General features: G+C 40.9%; 1 protein-coding gene and 1 long non-coding RNA gene across 4 annotated transcripts in view; one reads left to right on the top strand and one right to left on the bottom strand.

Annotated features, from left to right (window-relative positions):
• Nucleotides 1-6,365, bottom strand: part of LOC132405890 (weak toxin CM-9a-like) — a 51,704-nt gene extending 45,339 nt beyond the window's left edge. Inside the window, exon 1 of the mRNA XM_059990874.1 lies at nucleotides 6,337-6,365. The gene's annotated coding sequence lies outside the window, so the exon portion shown is untranslated. The remainder of the gene's footprint in view (nucleotides 1-6,336) is intronic.
• Nucleotides 6,366-6,539: 174 nt separating this feature from the next.
• LOC132405889 (uncharacterized) overlaps nucleotides 6,540-14,791 on the top strand; it is a 31,565-nt gene continuing 23,313 nt past the window's right edge. For 2 of the 3 annotated variants that reach the window (XR_009515993.1, XR_009515992.1), the window contains exons 1-2: nucleotides 7,217-7,521; nucleotides 8,731-8,821. This is a non-coding gene — a long non-coding RNA (uncharacterized LOC132405889). Of the gene's footprint in view, nucleotides 6,678-7,216; nucleotides 7,522-8,730; nucleotides 8,822-14,791 lie in introns of those variants that run through there. The other variant, XR_009515994.1, reaches the window with a different exon arrangement.

Genomic DNA, 14,791 nt, shown 5'->3' with positions numbered 1-14,791 from the left:
CTTGTACAATTTTAACATTACATCCCAACTCCTATACTCAATGCTCTGATTTAAAAAAGGCCAGCATAGCAAAAGCTTTCTTCACCACCCTATCCACATGAGATTTCACCTTCAGGGAACTATGCACCATTGTTCCTAAATCACTCTGTTCTACTTCATTCTTCAATGCCCTACCATTTACCATGTATGTCCTATTTGGATTATTCCTACCAAAACGTAGCACCTCACACTTATCAGCATTAAACTCCATCTGCCATCTTTCAGCCCACTCTTCTTACTGGCCTAAATCTCTCTGCAAACTTTGAAAACCTACTTCATTATCCACAACGCCACCTACCTTAGTATCACCTGCATACTTACTAATCCACTTTACCACCCCATCACCCAGATCATTAATATATATGACAAACAACATTGGACCCAATACAGATCCCTGAGGCACACCACTAGTCACTGGCCTCCAACCTGACAAACAGTTGTCCATCACTACTCTCTGGCATCTCCCATCCAGCCACTGTTGAATCCATTTTACTACTTCAATATTAATACCTAACGATTGAACCTTCCTAACTAACCTTCCATGCAGAACCTTGTCAAAGGCCTTACTGAAGTCCAAAAAATTCAATAAGATTTGTCAAACATGACCTTCCATGCACAAATCTATGCTGACTATTCCTAATCATACCCTGTCTATCCAGATAATTATATATACCATCTCTAAGAATACTTTCATTAATTTACCCACCACTGACATCAAACTGTCAGGCCTATAATTGCTAGGTTTACTCTTAGAACCCTTTTTAAACAATGGAACCCCATGAGCAATACACTAATCCTCCGGCACCATCACCGTTTCAAATGATATTTGAAATATTTCTGTCAGAGCCCCTGCTATTTCTACACTAACTTCCCTCAAGATTCTAGGAAATATCCTGTCAGGATGTGGAGATTTATCCACTTTTATATTCCTTAAAAGCGCCAGTACTTCCTCCTCTTTAATTGACATAGTTTCCATAACTTCCCTACTTGTTTCCCTTACCTTACACAATTCAATATCCTTCTCCTTAGTGAATATCGAAGAGAAGAAATTGTTCAAAATCTCCCCCATCTCTTTCGGCTCCACACATAGCTGTCCACTCTGATTCTCTAAGGGGCCAATTTTATCCCTCACTATCCTTTTGCTATTAATATAACCGTAGAAGCCCTTTGGATTTATTTTCACCTTACTTGCCAAAGCAACCTTGTATCTTCTTTTAACCTTTCTAATTTCTTTCTTAAGATTCTTTTTACATTCTTCATATTCCTCGAGCACCTCATTTGCTCATAGGGCAGGCCCTTACTAACCTTTTACTAACTTGATACTTTTTGAGGTACTGATTAAGGTGATTGATAAAGATAGACCTGTAGGTATTGTCTACATTGATTTTCTTAAGGCAATTGACAAGGTCAGAAGATTAAGATGCATATGATCCATGCTGAATTGGCCACTTGGATTCAGAATTGGCTTGTCCTAGAAAAACAAAGAACGGTGTTCAATAAGACTTACTCTGGCTGGTGGTCTTGGATTTGTTGTGTTCTGCAGGGATCCTCCCTGAGACTCACACTAGGAAATCACAGAAAAGATCCTTGCAGAATGCCAGTAGCTGTGCACCTGCAGGCAGAATACATGCTATCTACACTCTGCCTTCTATGGAAGCCGAATCTGAATCCACAGACATGAGAAAATCTGCAATGTCAGGTTTCCCTGTATCGCATGCCTTTTACTTTCTGGATTAGCCTAGCATTGGGAACTTGGTCAAATGTCTTACTAAAATCCATCTACACCACATTTACCACTCTACCTGCATCAATTTGATTTACCTCTTCCTCAAAAATGTCATCCAGGATCATGAAACATGTCATGTCCCTTAAAAGGCCATTCTGATGATCCCTAATAATATTGTAAGAGCATAACACATAGCAGTAGAATTTGGCCACTTGGACCATTAAGTCGGCCCCATTTCATCATGGCTGATCAACGTTTCCTCCTGGCCGCAATCTCCTGCCTTCTTCCTGTATCCTTTCATGCCTGCCAATCAAAAACCTATGGATCTCTAACTTAAATATATATGAAAATTTGGATTCCACAGCATCTTACAGCAATGAATTCAACACTCTCTGGCTAACTAAGTTCTTCCTAATTTCCATTCTAAGAGAATTACCTTCTATTCCGAGGTTGTGTCCTCCGGTTCTAGCCACTCCCACCATAGGAAGCATCTCTGCATCTACTCTGTCAAGGCCCTTCAATAGTTGATTGGGTGGAAATGATGCATTGGTGTGTTTAGTAGTTGGAGGGATTGAGATAATGATGAGATAATGTTACAGCTCTATAAAACTCTGGTTAGACCACACTTGGAGCATTAGGCTTAGTTTAAGTCACCTCATTATAGGAAGGACGTGAAGGTGCAGAGCAGATTTACTGCTTGCTTAGATTAAAGGATGTCCTATGATGAAAGGTTGAAGAGGCTGGTGATTTTCTCATTGGAGCAAAAAGGGTGAGAAAGACAATGATAGAGGTATATAAGATTGTAAGAGGCTTGGATGAAAAGGACAGATGGCACCTTTCTCTCAGGGATGCAATGGCTAATACCAGAGGAAATCCTTTTAGGGTGAGTGGAGGAAGGTTCAGGAGATGGGTCAGAGGAGTTTTTTTTTGCACAGAGGATGCAATCACCCCAGGACGGGTGATTGAGATAGCCACATTAGGAATGTTTAAATGATTCTTTGATGGACACATGGATGAAAGAAAAATGGAGGGTGTGTAGAAGCAAGGTTACAATGGATTATGGAGAAGATCAACATAATATCATAACTTGAGGAGTTTATACTGTGCTATGCAATTCTGTGTTTTGATATATCGTATCAAAGCATGTCAAGCAAAGAAGTTGTGGCTTTAGTGTTCCTATGGTGCTTCAGAACCAGCATTCTATTAACGTAATGACTTCTAGGGTTAACAGATTTTGTCTAAAGCCACACAAGCTCTTGGATTTGACCTTTGGGATACATTGCATTGAAAGAAAAATACTTTTAATTCTATATTTTTCTCTAACTTTCACCCTGGTGTAAACACAGTGGCCACTTTCTCAGGAACCTCCTGTACCTAAAAAAGTGGCCACTGAGTGTATGATCATTGTCTTCAAGATTCAATGTGTTGTACATTGAGAGATGCTCTTCTGCAAACCACTGTTGTATAGCATGGTTACTTGAATTATTGTCACCTTTCTGTCAGCTTGAACCAGTTTGACCATTCCCCTCTGACTGTTCTCATGAACAAAGCATTTTCATCCACAGAACTTCCCTGTACTGGATTTTTATTTGTTGATCGCACCATTCTTTGTAAACTCTAGAGAGCACTGTGCATGAAAATCATAGGAGCTCAGCAGTTTCGGAGATACTCAAAAGAACACCAACAATCATTCCCCAGTCAAAGTCACTTAGATCACCTTTCTTCTCTATCCTGATGTTTGGTCTGAACAGTAGCTGAGCCCCTTGACCATGTATGCATGCTTTTATGCACTGAGTTGTTGTTAGATGATAGACTGATTAGTTATTTGCATTAACAAGTAGTTGTATAGGTATATCTGATAAAGTGGCCTTTGAGTAGAAATGCACAAATTTCACAGTCCCATCAGATTACCATGACTGTAGTGCCGAGCTAGTGCACACAATAATGTTTTTCACATTATCTATGGTGTGTAATTATGTGAGGGTGCAGCTTGGGGTAAATCTTGCTAGTTTTAGACCATAAGACCATAAGACAAGAGAGCAGAAGTCGGCCATTCGGCCCATCGAGTCTGCTCTGCCATTTCATCATGAGCTGATCCAATCTCCCCTTTAGTCCCATTCCCCCATCTTCTCACCATAACCTTTGATGCCCTGACTACTCAGATACCTATCAATCTCTGTGTTAAATACACTCAATGACTTGGCCTCCACTGCTGCCCGTGGCAACAAATTCCACAGATTTACCACCCTCTCTGGCTAAAAAAAATTTTTTGTATCTCTGTTCCGAATGGGTGCCTTGCAATCCTCAAGTCACGTCCTCTCGTACTAGACTCCCCCACCATGTGAAACAACTTTGCCACATCCACTCTGTCCATGCTTTTCAACATTCGAAATGTTTCTATGAGGTCCCTCCTCATTCTTCTAAACTCCAAGGAGTACAGTCTAAGAGTGGTCAAACGTTCCTCATATGTTAACCTTCTCATTCCTGGAATCATTCTAGTGAATCTTTGAACCCTCTCCAATGCCAGCACATCCTTTTTTAAATAAGGAGCCCAAAACTGCACACAGTATTCCAAGAGAGGTCTTACCAGTGTCTTATAGAGCCTCAGCAACACATCCCTGCTTCTATACTCTATTCCTCTAGAAATGAATGCCAACATTGCATTCGCCTTCTTCACCACCGATTCAACCTGGAGGTTAACCTTAAGGGTATCCTGCACGAGAACTCCCAAGTCCTGTTGCATCTCAGAACTTTGAATTCTCTCCCTATTTAAATAATAGTCTGCCCGTTTATTTCTTCTACCAAAGTGCATGACCATACACTTTCCGACATTGTAATTCATTTGCCACTTCTTTGCCCATTCCCCCAATCTATCCAAGTTTCTGCAGACTTTCTGTTTCCTCAGTACTACTGGCCCCTCCACCTATCTTTGTATCATCAGTAAACTTAGCCACAAAGCCATCTATTCCATAATCCAAATCGTTGATATACAACGTAAAAAGAAGCGGCCCCAACACGGACCCCTGTGGAAGACCACTGGTAACTGGCAGCCAACCAGAATGGAATCCCTTTATTCCCACTCTCTGTTTCCTGCCAATCAACCAAGGCTCTATTCACATATGTAACTTTTCTGTGATTTTGTTTGAAGTTGTGTCTGTCAGTCTTCAACACGAATTGCTTCTTGTGCAATCTATAGTGGAAGTCATTTTAAAGGTTGCAGGAAGCTATGACTGTCATAAGGTGGGTGCTGGGAGCAAACCCAAATGCAAGACACAGACACTGAAGTACTAGGAACTGGACTGGACTAGTGTTAGGGACAGGACAGGACACAGACTAGGTGCTGGGACAGGAACACAGACTTGGGCTAGGAAAGTGGGACTTGGACAACGAACTGGGAACTAGGAGCCTGGGCTTGGATGCTGAGCCAGAGTCTGGACAAAGACACAGAACCTGTGTCTTGACTCGGGCTTAGAGCCCAGAACTAGGACTGGACATGGATTGGTTCTTTGAGGCTTGGCTGCAGGACTAGACATTGAACTCCTGCACAGAATGAGGCACATGGACAGGACAAGAACTCGAAGCCTTGACTCGATCTTTGGGCACCTGAACACGGAGCCTTGGTCCCGAGGGAGACAGGAACACGGAGCCTTGGTCCTGAGGGAGGCGGGAACACAGGGACATGGAACACAGGGCCAGGACCCCTCCTTAGGAATAGGACTCGGGGCCCATCCTGGGGAGCAGGACGTAGGTCCAGGACTTGTACACAGAACACAGAGAGATGGTTCCCAACACAGGTAGCAGAAAATAGCCAGACATACTGAGTAAAGGCATGGACACAGAGACAGTTCTAAACAACGATAGACAGTTCCTTATCTAGACACAGCAAGACTCTAGTCTTGCTCCAGCTGTAGAACTTGACAGCAAAGGCCAGGACACAAGCAAAGACTTCAGGGGGCAGGGAAGGGAACAGTCTAACAAATGAAACTGAACCCAGGAGCTATTTATGTAGCCAGCCCAAAATAAGAATCAAGTGCCTCAATTAGAGCACCCAACAGAACAAGGGAAAACCGGAAAACCTGGATTAAGGAGCAATGGACCAGACTGTGAACCGGAATGAGTTCTTCATGGACCGGATCATGACAATGACAGTATGAAAGATATTGGCCAGGCAGATTTTCAAGTATAACTCTGAATGGTATTGAGCGAAAGAAGGAGGAGCTCAGTATGCAGTGGAACAGGAATCCACATATATCTGTACTTAAGTTATAATAATTGAACACATCCTCTGGCATAGATTTCAGGAGTCAGAAATCCATGACATTGATTCTGAGATATAAAATGATAATATATTATCAGTCATTATTAGTGAATACAGCAGGAAACCCTTATTTGCAAATAAACTTTCTGTTTACTCTCACACACTATTCTATGCTACAAACAACAACAACAACAATTTCTTTCAATTAGTGCTGGAACCTAACATTCATTATCCCACTCGATCTCCACATATAGAGTAGTACTCCAGCCCACGCACCCTATCTCACAGAAATTACAAATCTTTAATTATTTACCAGCTCTTGTTTCTTCCCAGGTTCCAGTAGAGAGAATGAGACTTTAGGAATTTAATTTGACATTGATGGGCCATAGTTCAAATTCTAGTACTCTGCATATATTAGTTTAGAAAATAGTTTCATTGCATACTTTCACTGGGCTTGTGGCCAGCTTCCAGGGCAGGAGGTTAGGTTAATGCATGAGAAATTGGGTTTGTGTTGGAGTTTGGTGCAGGATAGTCGACGTATCCTCTTCTGAGCTCATCACCCCCTACTGGGGCATAGCCTGCTGACAGCAGCTCACCAGAGTCCTCTGTCCTAGGCTGAAGATTGGTCATCCCTATAGCTTCTGTTTTCACTAGGTGACTTCATATGTCTTCTGTGTGAATATCCTTCCTCTTTGAAGCTTTTGTTGGTGTTTGTATGGCACTGGGATTTATGGGATGGGGTTGCTAGCATTATACTCATACTTTCTCCATGGCAGAGCAGTGGTCAATGTGTAGCATGATGTTGAAAATGTTATTTTTTGTGAGATACAAAACAAGAATTTAAACTTCTTTAGCTGCAGGTTATCTTAAAATTACCACAAAGTTAAAACAAAGTTAAAGTGTGCCAAAATGTGATTCTGGACAAAGGTTAGCATTGCTTAATTTGAAATGTTGGCAATAATATTTTGCAAGATACAGGGTAAGTCAAGGTCAAATTCTTAAACCAATGAAATGACTGAAACCACTATACTTCTTGGATTCGAATAGGATTGCTGGGTTTTAATTTATCTTAATTAAACAAATATGAACAGTATTTTTAAGTAACCCGCAAAACAATAATTTCACTTGTTAAATATTAATTTGTTTGTGCAACAGGTACAACATGCTGGAGGAACTCAGCAGGTTGGGCAGCATCCATGGAAATGAGCAGTCAACATTTCAGGCCGAGACCCTTTGTAAGTCCTGATGAAGGACTGACAAAAGGTCATTTCCACGGATGCTGCCTGACCTGCTGAGTTCCTCTAGCATGTTGTATGTGTTGGTTTGACCACAGCATCTGCAGTGTACTTTGTGTTTAATATGTTTGTGATGACTTTTTCTATAAATTGATAAGATTTAAGAAGTATTGCTCCAGTGAAGCAGTCCATCAGAATGGGGAAAACCTTGCTGTTATTTACTGTTTGATGTCCCTTCCTGCATTGTCCCTAAGTGATCCTCTGTAAGTATTAGAGAATGGTTTTACTTTGTGCACATTGTTTCTTTGTCATTTGAACTTTTCCTATTATTCAGCATCCTGAGTTGATCCTCTCCTGTAAATTAGGTGAGAGTTACCTCTGATTCAGTAAAATTGCTGTGTTTGCCTGCAAATGCGTTCTCCTTTATTCAGTTCCTCCAACTCTGCTGCATCTGTTCTCAGGTTGAGGATTTCTATTCCAGAACATCTGAGATATTCTCCTTTTTCAAAATATGGGATTTTCATTTCCATCACCATCGATGATGGAAAAATAATGATGATATCGAGGATGACAGTGTGATGGCGGGACCATCACAGCAGGAGGAGGAGTGAGGGGCTCAGGAGAGTGCTGAGTGCTGGGAAGCAGCTGAGGAGCTGTGAGAGTGCTTTAAAAGGAGCGCAGACTGGGGACTCGGGATAGTGTGATTGTGGGACCGTCGCATCAGGGAGAGGAGCGAGGGGCTCCGGAGATCACTGAGTGCTGGGAGGCAGCTGAGGAGCTGAGGTGAGAGTGCTTTAAAAGGAGCGCGGACTGGGGACACGGAATAGTGTGATTGTGGGACCGTTGCATCAGGGAGAGGAGCGAGGGGCTTGGGAGATCGCTGAGTGCTGGGAGGCAGCTGAGGAGTTGAGGTGAGTGTGCTTTAAAAGGAGTGTGGAGGGCAACTAAAGGGTTAAATAGAGTGCTGATTAGTTGGTTAGAGGATAAATCTTTTGGATCACACCTTCAAATGTTACAAGTAATTTTGGTAAAGATAGGAGAAACACTATTAAAATTTCCTCAGGAAAGAGAATCGCTGTATTTCCCAATATGTATTCTCTTAGATCCAATGCCATCCTTATGAATAATTTTTATATCTGCTCCACTAGCTCCCTATTTCTCTAAAATATACAGTTCAGAAGTATCATACTTCACTGCCTATTACGGAAATAAAAGCAAAAGAAAATCATATCTAACATTGCAGGTTAGACTAGGATTTTTAACTGTGGCGCAAAAATGGCAATTCAACTTTATAGAGCTGAGAAGCTGCCTTTTATAGAATGGTTATTCAAATAAAATCAGGAGTTACATTCAAGATAGTGATGTCTTCATTGATTTTAGATTGATTTCCATTCTATGAGATATTCCTATATTTCTCGGTTTTTAGTCAGTGATTTCTGATAGGTAACCTCTAATATGTTTCCTTCATGCAGGTTTTTACAACTTATTATGCATTGTTGCCTGATGAACCCAAGGAATGTAAACACTTCAGTTTAACAATAACTCCTGAGGAACTTAAGAATGGTAAGCATAACATTGGGAACATTATTAACAATGAGATTCTCAGTGCTAGAGAGCAGTAAAGTTAAATGGAAAAATATCATGGATATTTTTCTTGGGCTTTTGTTAAAAAATAATATTTCAGTATTTCCTTTTTACTCTTTATCTTCATGAATTTTCCTTATCTTGCTCTGTCTGTCTTTTTTGTCTGTCTATCCCTCTCCATTTCTACTGAGTTAGCCATGGATTAGAGTACACTAAGAAAACAATGGTATTAAGTATGAATTTTAATTGGTCTTCAAGTTTTCAAGTCAAGTCAAGATAAATTTATTGTAATTTAACAATATATATATACTGTCAAATGAGACAATAGATGTAAAGCATAATAGCATAACACACATATAATGTACAATAACTTAGGAAAGTAAGGATAAAATCTACAGATGAATCACACATAAATAACAAGCTAAATGCATAAATTAGATATTGTCATGTGCAGAACAGATTAACCGTGACATTTCAAATGCAATGAAGCAGGGAGTTCAGAATAAACTGTTTCCCATCCTGACCATTCTTGTTTTTATGCATCAGATGGTAGAAAGTCAGAACATGATGGATTGATCTGCCTTTAATGCACTCATTTATTTGCATGATTGTGTGAAATATGCCTTCTGGAGAATATGAGGAAGACGATATCTAAAGTACCAGCAGAAAGCGTGTTATAGTTTGACGATCATCTACCAAAGAGTCAATTTAATCCCTGATACTTTACACTATTAGACTTTGCAGCAGTCAGGGGATGTCCTCTTGCATAGCACCTAAATATTATGAGACCTTTCCAAGGTGATTAAAATTGCAGAAACTTGATATCAAGTAGGAGCTCCAACAGAAATTATCAAAACTTTGAAGCTGAAATGAGAGAGATTTGAGGAGAAAGTAAAGATCACCAGTGCTGGGAGTCTGGAACTGGGAACCTTGAAAGGTGGTAGGTAGAGAAACTGTGTTTACTCTTTAAAAAGTAGCTGGCTGAGCACTTGAGCCTTTAACCTACAATATATTAACTTTGATAAACTTTGTTTGTTCCACTACTCCCAACTAAATATGGGCACAAAGGGCCCTCCTAATGGACGTTTCTTTCTGTGTATGAATATTTGAGAAGGTTTTCAAAACTTGTAATAGAATTAGTGAGGCAGGGGGGTTCAGGAAAGGTTGTACAACCTTCTCACAGATGGCGTGGAATTGAACTCTGCATTCTGGAATGCCCCGAGCTGCAATTGTGCTATGCTAACTGTTATGCTACTGCAGAACCGCCAGTTTTCAATTTGAGAACTGAAAATTTCCATTTTCAAAAACTACTCAAAATACCCTTTCCTTTTATTAACACCAGAGTTACAAATGGGAATTGAAGTTTTTGTGATTACTTTTCACTCTTAACCCATGACCTCCAGTTCTAGTTTCACCCAACTTCAGTGGAGAAAGCCTTCTTGCATTTACCCTGTCTATACCCCTCATAATTTTGTGTCCCTCAATCAGTTCTCCCCTCACTCTCCTACAGAGAATAAAGTCCTAAATTGTTCAACCTTTCTATTATAACTCAGATCCTCAAGTTCTAGTAACATCCTTGTAAACTTCTCATTTTTCATTTTTAATCTTTTTTAATTGATTTTCCAGCAGAGAAAAAATTACAAATCAGAGAAGTATTAACAAACGTATAATACAAAAGATGTATAAACAACAAAAAAGTGTAAACAGTCAAAGTCAATTAAATATAATGTTACGCTGTTGTATATAATATATAAACAAGAAACCACAACTCCTCTTGACAAGTGATAAAGAAAAAAAGATTGGAAATTTTATTGTATAAGAAGAAAGAAAACCCGCTAAAGTAGCATAAAATAAAAAAAAAGAAAGATTGGCCATTTGAGGATAAAATTAGTAACATAGAAACATAGAAAATAGGTGCAGGAGTAGGCCATTCAGCCCTTTGAGCCTGCACCGCCATTCAGTATGATCATGACTGATCATCCAACTCAGAACCCTGTACCTGCTTTCTCTCCATTCCCCCTGATTCCTTTAGCCACAAGGGCCATATCTAACTTCCTCTTAAATATAGCCAATGAACCAGCCTCAACTGTTTCCTGTGGCAGAGAACTCCACAGATTCACCACTCTCTGTGTGAAGAAGTTTTTCCTCATCTCGGTCCTAAAAGGCTTCCCCTTTATCCTTAAACTGTGACCACTTGTTCTGGACTTCCCCAACATCAGAAACAATCTTCCTGCATCTAGCCTGTCCAATCCCTTTAGAATTTTATACGTTTCAATAAGATCCCCCCTCAATCTTCTAAATTCTAGTGAGTATAAGCCTAGTTGATTCAGTCTTTCTTTATATGAAAGTCCTGCCATCCCAGGAATCAATCTGGTGAACCTTCTCTGTACTCCCTCTTTGGCAAGAATGTCTTTCCTCAGTTTAGGAGACCAAAACTGCACACAATATTCTAGGTGTGGTCTCACCAAGGCCTTGTACAACTGCAGTAGAACCTCCATGCTCCTGTACTCAAATCCTTTTGCTATGAATGCCAACATACCATTTGCCTTTTTCACCGCCTGCTGTACCTGCATGCACACCTTCAATGATTGGTGTACAATGACACCCAGGTTTCATTGCATCTCCCCTTTTCCTAATTGGCCACCGTTCAGATAATAATCTGTTTTCCTGTTCTTGCAACCGAAGTGGATAACCTCACATTTATCCACATTAAATTGCATCTGCCATGAATTTGCCCACTCACCTAACCTATCCAAGTCACCCTGCATCCTCTTAGCTTCCTCCTCACAGCTAACAGCGCCACCCAACTTCGTATTATCCACAAACTTGGAGATGCTGCATTTAATTCCCTCGTCTAAATCATTAATATATATTGTAAACAACTGGGGTCTCAGCACTGAACCTTGTGGTACCCCACTAGTCACTGCCTGCCATTCTGAAAAGGTCCCATTTACTCCCACTCTTTGCTTCCTGTCTGCCAACCAATTCTCTATCCACATCAATACCATACCCCAATACCATGTGCTTTAAGTTTGCACACTAATCTCCTGTGTGGGACCTTGTCAAAAGCCTTTTGAAAATCTAAATATGACACATCCACTGGCTCTCCCCTATCCACTCTACTAGTTAGATCTTCAAAAAATTCTATAAGATTCGTCAGACATGATTTTCCTTTCACAAATCCATGCTGACTTTGTCCAATGATTTTACCTCTTTCCAAATGTGCTGTTATCACATCTTTGATAACCGACTCTAGCATTTTCCTCACCACCAATGTCAGACTAATCGGTCTATAGTTCCCCAGTTTCTCTCTCCTTCCTTTTTTAAAAAGCGGGGTTACATTAGCTACCCTCCAATCCTCAGGAACTAATCCAGAATCTAAGGAGTTTTGAAAAATGATCACTAATGCATCCACTATTTCTTGGGCTACTTCCTTAAACACTTTGGGATGCAGACCATCTGGCCCTGGGGATTGTATCTGCCTTTAATCCCTTCAATTTACCTAACACCACTTCCCTACTAACATGTATCTCCCTCAGTTCCTCCATCTCACTAGACCCTCGCTCCCTTACTATTTCCAGAAGATTATTTATGTCCTCCTTAGTGAAGACAGAACCAAAGTAGTTATTCAATTGGTCTGCCATGTCTTTGTTCCCTATGATCAATTCACCTGTTTCTGACTGTAAAGGACCTACATTTGTCTTCACAAATCTTTTTCTTTTCACATATCTATAAAAGCTTTTACAGTCAGTTTTTATGTTCCCTGCCAGCTTTCTCTCATAATCATTTAATTAAGCCCTTTGTCCTCCTCTGCTGGTCTCTGAATTTCTCCCAGTCCTCAAGTGTGCCACTTTTTTTTTGCTAATTTATATGTTTCTTCTTTGGACTTGATACTATCCCTAATTTCCCTTGTCAGCCACAGGTGCACTACCTTCCCTGGTCTATTCTTTTGCCAAACTGGGATGAACAATTGTTGTTCTTCATCCATGCGATCTTTAAATGCTTGCCATTGCATATCCACCGTCAGCCCTTTAGGCATCATTTGCCGGTCTATCTTAGCTAATTCATGGTCTCATACCTTCAAAGATACCCTTCTTTAAGTTCAGAACCTTTGTTTCTGAATTAACTATGTCACTCTCCATCTCAATGAAGAATTCCACCATATTATGGTCATTCTTACCCAAGGGGCCTCGCACGACAAGATTGTTAACTAACCCTTCCTCATTGCTCAATACCCAAACTAGAATGGCCTGCTCTCTAGTTGGTTCCTTGACACGTTGGTTCAGAAAACCATCCCGCATACATTCCAAGAAATCCTCTTCCTCAGCACCCTTACCAATTTGGTTCACCCAATCTATATGTAGATTGAAGTCACCCATTATAACTACTGTTCCTTTATTGCATGCATTTCTAATTCCCTGATAATGCCATCCCCAACCTCACTACTGTTAGGTGGCCTGTACACAACTCCCACCAGCGTTTTCTGCCCCTTAGTGTTATGCAGCTCTACCCATATCGATTCCGCATCTTCCAGGCTAATGTCCTTCCTTTCTATTGCGTTAATCTCCTCTCTAGCCAGCAATGCTACCCCACCTCATTTTCTTTCCTGTCTATCCCTCCTGAATATTGAATATCCCTGGATGCTGAGCTCCCATCCTTGGTCACACTGGAGCCATGTCTCTGTGATCCCAACTATATCATATTCATTAATAACTATCTGCACATTCAATTCACCCACCTTGTTACAAATGCTCCTCACATTGACACACAAAGCCTTCAGGCTTGTTTTTACAACACTCTTAGTCCTTATACAATTATGTTGAAAAGTGGCCCTTTTTGATTTTACCCTGGATTTGCCTGCCTGCCACTTTTACTTTTCACCTTACTACTTTTTGCTTCCACCCTCATTTTACATCCCTCTGTCTCTCTGCACTTGTTCCCATCCCCCTGCCACATTAGTGTAAAGCCTCCTGAACAGCAGTAGCAAACGGTCCCCCTAGGACATTGGTTCCAGTCCAGCCCAGGTGCAGACCGTCCTGCTTATACCGGTCCCACCTCCCCCAGAACTTGTTCCAATGCCCCAGAAATTTGAATCCCTCCCCCTTGCACCATTTTTCAAGCCACGTATTCATCTGAAATATCCTCCTATTTCTACTCTGACTAGCATTTGGCACTGGTAGTAATCCAGAGATTATTGCCTTTGTGGTCCTACTTTTTAGTTTATCTCCTAACTCCCTAAGTTCACCTTGTAGGACCTCATCCCATTTTTTACCTATATCTTTGGTACCTATGTGCACCACGACCACTGGCTGTTCACCCTCCTAGTCCAGAATGTCCTGCAGCCGCTCAGAGACATCCTTGACCCTTGCACCAGGGAGGCAGCATACCATTCTGGAGTCTTGTTTGCGGCCGCAGAAACACCTATCTATTCCCCTTACAATCGAATCCCCTATCACTATAGCTCTCCCACTCCTTTTCCTTCCCTCCTGTGCCACAGAGCCACCCATGGTGCAATGAACTCGGCTGCTGCTGCCTTCCCCTAATGAGACATCTCCCCCAACAGTATCCAAAGCAGTATATCTGTTTAGGAGGGAGATGACCTCAGGGGACTCCTGCACTACCTGCCTACTGCTATGCTGTCTAGTGGCCACCCCTTCCCTTTCTGCCTGTGTAGCCTTTACCTGCGGTGAAGGTAAAAAAGGAAAAAAGAAGAAAGAAAACAACCTTCCAGTCACTTCCGAACCTTCACGGATAAGGAAATGTTTTCCTATTAAAAATAAATAAATAAATAAAAATAATTAAATCATATGAAAATATTGAATAAAGGGTTGCCAAACTTGCTTGAAATTAAAAGATGTGTCAAACGTCCGGCTTCTAATTTTCTCCAAACTTAAACAGGACATAATGAAGGACAGCCAGTTAAAAACAGTAGGTGGATTAGAATCTTTA

The sequence above is a fragment of the Hypanus sabinus genome, chromosome 16 (genome assembly GCF_030144855.1).
Source record: "Hypanus sabinus isolate sHypSab1 chromosome 16, sHypSab1.hap1, whole genome shotgun sequence".
NCBI lineage: Eukaryota > Metazoa > Chordata > Chondrichthyes > Myliobatiformes > Dasyatidae > Hypanus > Hypanus sabinus.
The sequence above is the reverse complement of the archived record's forward strand: the minus strand, read 5'-3'. Positions and strand labels throughout refer to the sequence as shown.